This window comes from Papaver somniferum, chromosome 3 (assembly GCF_003573695.1).
Source record: "Papaver somniferum cultivar HN1 chromosome 3, ASM357369v1, whole genome shotgun sequence".
Taxonomy (NCBI): domain Eukaryota; kingdom Viridiplantae; phylum Streptophyta; class Magnoliopsida; order Ranunculales; family Papaveraceae; genus Papaver; species Papaver somniferum.
In genome coordinates this window covers 114,624,676-114,632,354 of record NC_039360.1, presented here as the reverse complement: position 1 = coordinate 114,632,354, position 7,679 = coordinate 114,624,676, and positions in this window count along the sequence as shown.

Sequence of the window (7,679 nt, the reverse complement as noted above, 5' to 3'; positions counted from 1 at the left end):
TTGGAGTGGTAATATTTGACATGGTCGCTCACGGAAGAAATGTATTTTTCAAAGCAATGTATTCCATATGAAGATTGGGCTAGCTACTCAGAGGTTATAGAGTATCTGAAGAAAGAATTATTGAACTCCCACAAAGAAAACTTCGTTAGTGCGCGGGTAAACCAACATAAACATTATGACAACCAAGCCACAAGCACAGTGAATTCATCTGATTATCGATTCAAGAAGAGGCTAAACGGGTGCGATGGTTGATTTGTTGTGTTTTTCTTAAAACATGAAAGAGTACTTCAAGCGTGATCTCGATAAATCAAAGGGTATTTTTAAAATAGTCGATCTAGAAAGCATATTGATTACTTGGATAATTCTTGTCTCTGAGGAATTAATTACTATGTTTTGCATTGGGAAAATGAGAAGATTATGAACAAACTGGGTACGGTTACTCATATCTAAATGAAGGTACATTTCATTTGTGTGTAACAAGCTAAGTTCCATCTAACGGTTGAAAGGTATTAGCTTGAGTCTAATCAGGTTTTCATCTAACGGTGAATATTGAATGCTTTGTTACCAAGGTAACATTGATTTCAAACCCTGATTTCAAGATTATATAAAGGATAACTCTAGCAACTGGGAAACCTAATCCCCACACCTCCTGTATGATACTAGTTGCGACTAGAGTCAATTCTCCTTTAAACTTAAATTTTTCATGTAACCCTGTAGGTTAACGATTTAAAGACTTCATTGGGATTGTGAAGCCAAACCCAACTATTTTTTCTGTAGTTGTGTGATCTGATCTTGTTGTTTCTAACATGATTGAGTACTATCTTCTCTAAGATTGGCTCGAGATTTAATCTCCGATAGGCAAGATAAAAAGTAGTCACAAACATCTTCGTCTCATCGTTTGTGATCTCACAATATCTTGTTTCGCTACCATATGATTAAGATTATTGCGAGGTGATTGATATTTTTAGGCTGTTCTTCGGGAATATAAGTCTGGTATATCAATTGGTTCTTGTTCACATTGATTTATCAAAATACGAAACAAAAATCATAGGTTTATCTGTGGGAGACAGACTTATCTATACAATAGACTTTTCTATGTGAGACAAATTTGTTTATCAAGTCTTCGACTTTGGGTCGTATCAACTCTTAGTTGTAGGTGAGATCAGCTAAGGGAATCAAGTACGTAGAGTCCTGCTGGGATTCAGAGACATAAGGAGCGCAACTGTACCTTGATCAGTGTGAGATTGATTAGGGCTCAACTACATTCCAGTCCGAAGTTAGTTCATAGTAGGCTTGTGTCTGTAACGGCTTAATACAATGTGTGTTCAATCAGGACTAAATCCCGTGGTTTTTCTGCATTTGCAGTTTTCTCGTTAACAAAATTTCTGGTGTCTGTGCTATTTATTTTCCGCATTATATTTTGTTATATAATAGAAATATCACAGGTTGTGCGTAGTTCAATCAATTAGACAATCTAACCTTTGGTTGTTGATTATATTGACTGACACTTGAACATTGGTCTTTGGTACCGTTCAAGTTGTTCCACATAATAATCAGGCTCACATATTTCTATCTGTTTGATTTACTGATTACATAGTAAAACAGAGATACACCTCTTGGATATATTTCCATTGATTGAGTCTGAGTGTCTAGTTGATTCTCTTGGAATTATATTAGAGTTTTTCTATACAGATTGCTAAGAGAAATATTGGGTGTGATTGTTATACCCCCGCTTTTTCAATTGGTATCAGAGCAGGCAAACACGTTTTAGACCTCATAAGTTAGTGTTTGTAGCGATCTGACTATATGGACAGAGGAGCTATCTCTATAAACGTACCACCAGTCTTCGATGGCTCAAATTACTCATGGTGGAAACTTTCTATGTGTGCCTTTCTTCAAGCGCGTGATTTTTAAACATGGGTTTATGTAGTTGTTAATGGATATGATCCTCCAATGGTTACAGTAGACGGTGTATCTATTGCTAAGGATATTGGTAGATATGAACCTAACGAGATTCTCGCTGCAAAGCAAAATTATGACAGTTTAAATGCTATCATACATGTCGTTACCCCAGATCTTCAGCACCATGTGACTACGTGCACTCGGTCTAAAGATGCGTGGGATATCTTAGAAACCGTATTCGAAGGGAATACCTATGAAAAAGAAGCTAGGCTTCAAAACCTAAATTCTGATTGGAAAAACCTTCGTATGACAAATGAAGATTCATTTGATGAGTTTAATCACAAAGTGTCTGAAATTGTCAATGCATCTTATGCGTTGGGTAAGACCATTCCTGAAAAGGACATTATGATGAAAATTCTCAGATCATTGCCATCTAAATACGATTATAATAAACATGCCATCATTGAAGGAAATAACCTTGATACTCTTTCCAGAAATACTCTTGTTGGAAAGCTAAAGATTTTTGATATTGAACTGTGTCAAAGAGAGAAACGTCACTTGTTAGGCAACCCGGTTGCTACATCTGATAAAAAATCTCGAAGTCCTAAAATGATTGATACAAGGGATGAGAATTGCTTTAATTCAACTCTTTCATTCTTTGTTCAACAGTTAAAGAAAACTCTTAGACAGAGTAAAAGAAAATCTCAAAAGAAAGCTCAGTCAATCAATAAAAAGGATGGAAAAGTTCAGAAAACTATGATAATGGAACTTGTTCCAAGTGCTATAGAAGTGTCCATGATACTGTCAAAATTACCGATGAAAAAGTTAGTGAGTTAACTAAATCATGGATGGCAACTCTTGACTATTGTCCTGAGGAAGATGTCTGTGAAAGTTCTCTTAAGTACTTTGCTGATAATCACACTTGTCCTTCTAACAGCTCTGATTATTCCATGACATACCATCCTACTTCTCCAAAAAAACTTTAACTGGAAAAAGAAGCCTTGATTAAAAGGATTGAAAGTCTGGAATGTCAACTGCTTAATCTTGTAGATGGTGGATTTTCGAAAAGGGATAAAAACGTAAACTCATAATTATACGAAGCTCTGATCCAGCAATCAGACGTGAGTATTGAGACACGGGTCTCTTATCAAATTCTCAACGGAGAGTACTTTCTCTCAGAGTACATGTAGATATGTAGTCTCCCGACTGGACAACGGCATATCTCATGAATACTGAACAGTTTCAGTGATTATTTCTATATAGTATCACGAGATGGACGGCTCCTAGACAGCTTGCTCTGCTAGTATAGGGCGATAACGTCTTCAGGAACAAACAACGAGTTTACCCTGACTATATAAAGGATATGACTTACCGACAAGCTCATATAGGGATAATTAATGCTCCTAGACAGCTTGCTCTGCTAGTATAGAGCCAAAAAGTTAATTATTCCTAATTAAGATTAATTCTGCCGTGACATTCACTACTGAATTCCCAGAATAATCTATTATTGATCCTATTCCATGGTCGAATCAACGACTGGTCCCATGGAATGGCAATAACAATTGCTCCTATTCCATGGTCGAATCCACGACTGGTCCCATGGAATGGCAATAAACAATTGTTCTGATTCTATGATCGAATCCACGGCTTGATCTCATAGAATAGTAATAAATATATTATCTCATTACTCCGATTTCATGATCGAATCCACAATTGGTCTCATAAATGATAATAGATAAATCTTAATTACTCTGATTCTATGGTCGAATCTACGATCTCATGGAATGGTAATGCTCACTTTATTATTCTGAATTCGTAGTCGAATCCTCAGCTGGTCCTATGAATTAATAATAAACATCTTATTACTCAGTTTGTGAATTATTCTCCACTGAATTCCACAATTAGTAATAAATAATCAACAACCGGGCGTCTGAGCGACCTCTAAGTAATCCCCGATCCAAATGGTGAAAGTGTGTTCAACGACGATGCACTAACAGTCACCGCACGAACGAGTATTTCAAAATACAACGAAACGATGAACCTATGCAAAATAGGAAAGAAAATAATAAATAATTAAAAATATTGACCAAGGTGCTGGGAACACGGACACACGACCAGCCGACCGTGTCCTGGTCTGTCCTACGCCAGTTTTATATTTTTAATACATTATTTTCCATCATTTGATGAAAATTTTCTCATTTGATCAAATCTCCTTCGTCTCAGAGGAAACTCCTCGGTTTCATGGTATTGTCATAAATCCATAAAAAATAATATAAAATTAAGGAAAGGAGTGTGGGGCGTGACCATGGGCCAACCAGTCGTGCCTTGGTCCCAGCCGGCCCCACACCTCACGGTTCCTCATTATTTTATTATTATTATTATTATTTCTCTAATATCATGAAAAAACTCCTTGATTTCATGACATTTTGCACAAATCACCAAATAATAATAAAATAAAATAAATTATGAAAACTTGTGGGACCGGGCCCTGGTCGGCCGACCATGCCTTAGCCGATCCCACACGCACCTTTGTTTTATTATTATTTTTATTTTCCTTGAATTCATCAAATTCCTTGATTTCATGGTATTTCTTTCAAACTAGGAAAAATTCCCTCAAATCATGAAAAAATACCTAAAAAAAAATATATTAAAAATTTTGAAAACTCGTGGGACCGGGCCCTAGCCGCCGGCCGCGCCTCCACGGTCCCACACGCCCTTGTTTTATTATTTTAATATTTTTTGCTTCCCTGAACTCATGAAAACTCCTTCAATTCATGGAAACTCCCTAAATTCATCAAATCTCTCAAAATTCATGAATTTTTCATAAAATCATCAAAATATTATAAAATTAAGGAAAAGGCACCATGGGACCGTGGCCACGATCGGCCGACCATGCCTTGGCCTCGGCGGTCCCACGCCTCCTTATTCCTTATTTTATAATTATTTTCCATCATCTCATGGTGTTTTCCTCAGTTTCGTCGAAACCCTAATTTTGGCATATTTTCTTGAATGGATGCCCAATTGCACGCCAAAAAATATCAAAATTCTCAGGACTGAGACGCGGACGCCTTGGGGACATGAGCGCGCTATCTTGACCGACCAAGATTGGATCTTTGGCCTACAGAAGCCGGTCACCAGCCTCCGCAAAAAATTCCTCTTCCAAAAGGTTATACCTCTCCAACCTTCACTTTGTATGACGGAACAGGAAATTCTCGGGAACATGTTTCTCGGTTCCTGGAAGCCTCAGGTGAACATGAACATAATCATGTTGTTCGCCTCAAACAATTTTCAAAATCCTTGAAAGGCAGGGCATACACCTGGTACAACAACATCGCACCAGGAACTATCAATAATTGGGGAGAAATGATTAATGCCTTCTACAAAAAGTACTTCTTTGTGTCAGAGAAAATTACTCTCTCCGATCTTGGAAGAATGTTTCAGATGAACAATGAACATCCCAATGACTACGTGAAAAGATTCAGAGTCCAGGCCCTGGACTGTCATGATCCAAACGTCACGGAGCAGCAACTGGTAGACTTGTGTATTAACGGCATGATCCCGGTCTACAGAGCTTTATTGGAAAAACTTCGTTTCCAGACCTTCTCAGAGCTTCATGAAGCGGCGAAGAGATCAGCAACTACTGCGCCCGCTTTACTGGAAAGAACAAAAGCTACAAAGGCTGAAGAACCGCGAGACACTCGAGGTAGCAGACGTCTGATCAAGAAGCAGTAAAACCTCCATCCTTCCACAAACATTGTTGCATAAGGAAGAAAAACGGAAATCCAAACCTCCGCGCAAGCATACCTCAGCTCCTTCAAAAGCAAAAAGGAAGGATAAGCAAGATGCACAAGCCTCTGACCAACGCACAATAGTTCCTGATCAAGAAGCACCTGACTTTCCTTTTTCCATTGAAGAGGTGATCGAAATCCTGGATGCCTGGGTCCAAGATGGTGCAATCAAGTTTCCATATGTCTAGAAAGAACCAACTGAAGAAGACATGGAAAGTCCTCGTTACTGCTGCTTCCACAAGTTCGTCAATCATCCCACAAGCGACTGCGGAGTTTTGAAGCACATTTTCAAAGAGAAGGTTGATCCACAATAGCTTCAACTGGGGACTGAAGGAGTACACAAGAATCCTCTCCCAGTCAGAACTTTTACACTCTATGAACAACCTATCAAAGAGGCAGTTCAATCCTTGGTCGAACATGAATTGCGTTATCCGTCGAAGGCACAAAGGAGAGACATGTTCACAGTAGTGAACCACATCGTTTCAAGAAGTCCATTCCGAAAATACTTCTTGAGCCTCCAGCCACAAACCAAGATATGTACGACTGGGGACTGCTTACCACAGTCAATCTCAGAAGAAACGAATTTGGAAGAACGTTGATCGATGCTGACACCTCCATCAACAACATTCCACTGAAAATACCATCGGATACACATGCATCACTCGACAAGAAGATACTCATGCTCTATCTCAATCAGAGACCTTGAAGGAGCGCTCGGAAATACTTATGGATACATCATTCTCAAAGTGAACATAAGTTCAACTGGACAGAAACCAAGTTTCACATAATCAATCAAGAAGATCCAGGATATGACATGTCCTTCAGACGAGCGTGGATCCATGCTGAAAAGATGAGTACTTACAAAGCGCCTTTGGTTACACATCTCTCCAACGAAGAAAGTTCTAATTCAGAAGATTTGACGGACATTCTATCATCAGAGTACCTTGAGTAATTTCGACGAGGTTGAAGCAAGAACCTGCAAAATATGCACAGACATTCATCAAGAGGGTCCGCGCTCAGGAAAGTCTCATTCTATGTCTATGTCATTTATTTCACCACATGCTATCCTAGCATGGGGACTTAATTATGCTAGCAACTCTACAAGGCGTTATGAATGGTAGCTTCACCGCATTAGTATTTTACCAAGTGGTTGAATCTGACGTTTCTCCGAATCAAGCACTGAAATATTCATTACTAACGTCCAAACATGGAAAAGAACACTTTGGGCGTTTCTCTTGCAAGTCCATGTGTTCCACAAAATCAGAAAGCTCTGATGTCTGCACAAGTGTCGAATCCCACTACTTCAACGAAAGGGATGCTGAATTAACATAAGATACTCCAGGGCCGAGACGATCAAACCCCTAAGACATTAGATGCTTAAGGAATATACGCTTCAACGCTCAAGCATCTAAAAAATCCATCAAATTGTACTCCCAATCAAAGAGTACAGATTCAGCACAAATATCCCGACGATGACACATTGATTCAACACCAGCACGATAAAAGTGTAACTAAACGATAAGTCTTCATTATCCCATGATAATACTTCTGAAGCATATGCAACATCATGGATGGCACTAACTCCTTCAATATACACTGGGCAACCTGAGGTGATTCCGTGAAACTTCATCAACGGGTTTTCGCTATATCACAAGCCCCTGCATGATTGAGGAACTTTCTCTCTTCACCAATCACATCCAGTATGAAAACTCTTGATGCCATATACTGCAACAATGTCGACTCACTGACAAAGCCAGTTCGTGGTAAAGTTATGCTTTCAGGAGCATTCAGGTTGAACTCTCAGTACACCTTCATCTTACGGACGTTCAACTCATCAACTAGTTCGTGAATGTAAAAGGCTCACTTGATTAAGTAGCAATTATTATATCTATAATCATGGTTCTATCCTTTTTGGTCTTTGGAACAACTTCAACCATGGTATCAACATCAACAATAATCTCTAGAGGAACACCATCCATGATCTCAACA